The sequence below is a fragment of the Arachis stenosperma genome, chromosome 6 (assembly GCF_014773155.1).
Source record: "Arachis stenosperma cultivar V10309 chromosome 6, arast.V10309.gnm1.PFL2, whole genome shotgun sequence".
NCBI lineage: Eukaryota > Viridiplantae > Streptophyta > Magnoliopsida > Fabales > Fabaceae > Arachis > Arachis stenosperma.
Window position 1 is genome coordinate 122,087,168 of NC_080382.1, and position 4,228 is coordinate 122,091,395.

The window sequence follows — 4,228 nt, forward strand, 5'->3', positions numbered from 1 at the left end:
GAACTTAGAATTTCAGATAGTGTTATTGATTCTCCTAGTTAAGTTTGTTGATTCTTGAACACAGCTACTTTTATGAGTCTTGGCCGTGGCCCTAAGCACTTTGTTTTCCAGTATTACCACCGGATACATAATGCCACAGACACATGACTGGGTGAACCTTTTTAGATTGTGACTTAGCTTTGCTAAAGCCCCCAGTCAGAGGTGTCCAGAGCTCTTAAGCACACTCTTTTTGCTTTGGATCACGACTTTAACCACTCAGTCTCAAACTTTTCACTTGGACCTGCATGCCACAAGCACATGGTTAGGGACAGCTTAATTTAGCCACTTAGGCCTGGATTTTATTTCCTTGGGCCCTCCTATCCATTGATACTCAAAGCCTTGGATCCTTTTTATCCTTGCCTTTTGGTTTTAAGGGCTATTGGCTTTTTTTGCTTGCTTTTTCTTTTTCTTTCTCTCTTTTTTTTCGCAAATTATTTTTTTCCACAAGCTTTTGCTATTCACTGCTTTTTCTTGCTTCAAGAATCAAATTTATGATTTTTCAGATTATCAGTAACATTTCTCTTTGTTCATCATTCTTTCAAGAGTCAACAATTTAACATTCATAAACAGCAAAATAAAAAATATGTACTGTTTAAGCATTCATTCATAAAACAAAAAGTATTGTCACCACATCAATATAATTAAACTAAATTCAAGGATGAATTCGAAACTCATGTACTTCTTGTTCTTTTGTATTAAAAACATTTTTCATTTAAGAGAGGTGAAGGATTCATTAAATACTAATGATCATGAAGTAAAGACACAAATATAGACAAACATATAGCATAAAAATCGAAAAACAGAGAATTAAGAACAAGGAATGAGTCCACCTTAGTGATGGTGGCGCCTTCTCCTTAAATAACCAAAGGTGCTCTTGAGCTCCTCTATGTCTCTTCCTTGCCTCTGTTGCTTGATCCCTAGTGATTTTGGTGCTCCTATCCTTAGTTGCTCCCAATAATTGTGTGGAGAAAAATGTATCCTCTAAGGTATCTCAGGGATTTCTTGATGAGGGAATTCCTCATGCTCTTGTTGAGGTCCATGAGTGGGCTCTCTTGATGTGCAGTCAAATGCTCTACTACTGAGTCTTGGACCCTTGAGATGAATCTCTTCATCTCCCAGGACTCAGAGGTGGAAGCAATTGCCTTCCCTTTCCTCTTTCTTAAGGTTTTTCTGGCCTTAGGTGCCATCAATGGTTATGGAAAAACAAAAAAAAAACTATGCTTTTACCACACTAAACTTAGAATGTTGCTCGTCCTCGAGCAAGAGAAGAAAGAATAGAAGAAGAAGAAGATATGGAGGAGAGGGAGAAAGGTGTGTATACGGTCATTTAGGGTGGGTTTGGATGGGAAAGAGTGGATGGATGTGAGTGGTGAAAAGGTGATGGAGAAGAGAGATTGAAGTGATTGGTGAAGAAGAGAGAAGGTAAGTTGAGGTAGGTGGGGATCCTGTGGAGTCCACAGATCCTGAGGTGTCAAGGATTTACATCCCTGCACCAATGAGGCGTGTAAAACGCCCTCTGCATGCAATCCTGGCGTTCAACGCCATATTGATGCTTGTTTCTGGCGTTAAATGCGACCTCTATACTTGTTTTGGGCGTTCAACGCCCATTTGCAGCATGTATCTGGCGTTGAACGCCAGTTCCATGCTTGTTTCTGGCGTTCAGCGCCAGCTCTCCTCAGGGTGTATTCCTGGCGTTTAAACGCCAGGATGCTGCTTGTTTCTGGCGTTCAACGCCAGATCCATACTCTGTTCTGGCGTTGAACGCCAGCCAGATGCTCCTTACTGGTGTTTAAACGCCAGTAAGCCCTTCCTCCAGGGTGTACTTTTTCTTCTGCTGTTTTTGATTCTATTTTTAATTTTTGTATTTATTTCGTGACTCCACATGATCATGAACCTAATAAAACATAAAAGAACAATAAAAGAAAAAATAAAATTAGATAAATAAAAATTAGGTTGCCTCCCAATAAGCGCTTCTTTAATGTCAATAGCTTCACAGTGGGCTCTCATGGAGCCTCACAGGTGATCAGGTCAATGTTGTAGACTCCCAACACCAAACTTAGAGTTTGGATGTGGGGATTCAACACCAAACTTAGAGTTTGGCTGTGGCATCTCAACACCAAACTTAGAGTTTGATTGTGGGGGCTTTGTTTGACTTTGTACTGAGAGAAGCTTTTCATGCTTCCTCTCCATGTATACAGAAGAACACCCTTGGGTCTTAAACACAAGGTAGTCCCCATTCAATTGAAGGACTAATTCTCATCTGTTAACATCTATCATAGCTCCTGCTGTGGCTAGGAAAGGTCTTCCAAGGATGATGCATTCATCCTCCTCCTTCCTAGTGTCTAAGATTATGAAATCAGCAGGGATGTAAAGGCCTTCAACCTTCACTAACACGTCCTCTACCAATCCATAAGCCTGTCTTACTGACTTATCTGCCATTTGTAATGAGAATATGGCAGGTTGTACCTCAATGATCCCCAGCTTCTCCATTACAGAGAGTGGCATAAGATTTATGCCTGACCCTAGGTCACACAGAGCCTTTTCAAAGGTCATGGTGCCTATGGTACAGCGTATTAAGAATTACCAGGATCTTGTCTCTTTTGAGGTAAAGTTTGCTGAACCCATGTATCTGCTAGTTCACTAATGAGCAAGGGAGGTTCACCTTCCCAAGTCTCATTACCAAACAATTTGGCATTCAGTTTCATGATGGCTCCTAAATATTGAGCAACTTGCTTTCCAGTTACATCTTCATCCTCTTCAGAGAAAGAATAGTCTTCAGAGTTCATGAATGGCAGAAGGAGGTTTAATGGGATCTCTATCTATGGTCTCTATACGACCTTCAGATCCCTTTGGGTCCTCAATAGGGAGCTCCTTCTTGCTTGAGAGACGTCACATGAGGTCTTCCTCATTGGGATTCACGTCCTCTCCTTCCTCCCTAGGTTCGGCCATGTTGATTATGTCTATGGCCTTGCACTCTCTTTTTGGATTCTCTTCAGTATTGCTTGGGAGAGTACTAAGAGGAGTTTCAGTGACTTTCTTACTCAGCTGGCCCACTTGTGCCTCCAAACTTCTGATGGAGGACCTTGTTTCACTCATGAAACTTAAAGTGACCTTAGACAGATCAGAGACTATGTTTGCTAAGTTAGAGGGGCTCTATTCAAAATTTTCTGTCTGTTGCTGAGAAGATGATGAAAAAGGCTTGCTATTGCTGAGCCTATTTCTTACACCATTATTAAAGCCTTGTTGAGGCTTTTGTTGATCTTTTCATGAGAAATTTGGATGATTTCTCCATGATGAATTATAGGTGTTTCCATAAGGTTCACCCATATAATTTACCTCTGCCATTGCTGGGTTCTCAGGATCATAAGCTTCTTCTTCAGAAGATGCCTCTTTAGTACTGTTGGATGCATTTTGCCATCCATTCAGACTTTGAGAAATCATGTTGACTTGCTGAGTCAACATTTTGTTCTGAGCCAATATGGCATTCAGAGCATCAATTTCAAGAACTCCCTTCCTCTGAGGCGTCCCATTATTCACAGAATTCCTCTCAGAAGTGTACATGAACTGGTTATTTGCAACCATGTCAATAAGTTCTTGAGCTTCTGTAGGCGTTTTCTTTAGGTGAATGGATCCACCTGCAGAATGGTCCAATGACATCTTAGAGAACTCAGATAGACCATAATAGAATATATCCAGAATAGTCCACTCTGAAAGCATGTCAGAAGGACATCTTTTGGTCATCTGCTTGTATCTTTCCCAAGCTTCATAGAGGGATTCACCATCTTTTTGTTTAAAAGTCTGAACATCCACTCTAAGCTTGCTCAGCTTTTGAGGAGGAAAGAACTTAGCCAAGAAGGCCGCGACCAGCTTATCCTATGAGTCCAGTCTATCTTTAGGCTGTGAGTCCAACCATGTTCTAGCTCTGTCTCTTACAGCAAAAGGGAAAAGCATGAGCCTGTAGACTTTAGGATCTACTCCATTAGTCTTAACAGTCTCACAGATCTGCAAGAACTCAGTTAAAAACTGGTAGGGATCTTCTGATGGAAGTCCATGAAACTTGCAATTCTTTTGCATTAGAGCAACTAGTTGAGGTTTCAGCTCAAAATTGTTTGCTCCAATGGCAGGGATTGAGATGCTTCTTCCATCAAACTTGGAAGTAGGTGTGGTATAATCACCAAGCATCCTCCTT

General features: G+C 41.0%; 1 non-coding gene across 1 annotated transcript; it reads left to right on the top strand.

Moving 5' to 3' along the window:
* The first annotated feature begins 3,750 nt into the window (after positions 1–3,750).
* On the top strand, positions 3,751–3,858 carry LOC130937068 (small nucleolar RNA R71). The gene has a single exon (XR_009068303.1). It is a non-coding gene; the product is annotated as a small nucleolar RNA R71 (small nucleolar RNA).
* The last annotated feature ends 370 nt before the right edge of the window (positions 3,859–4,228 follow it).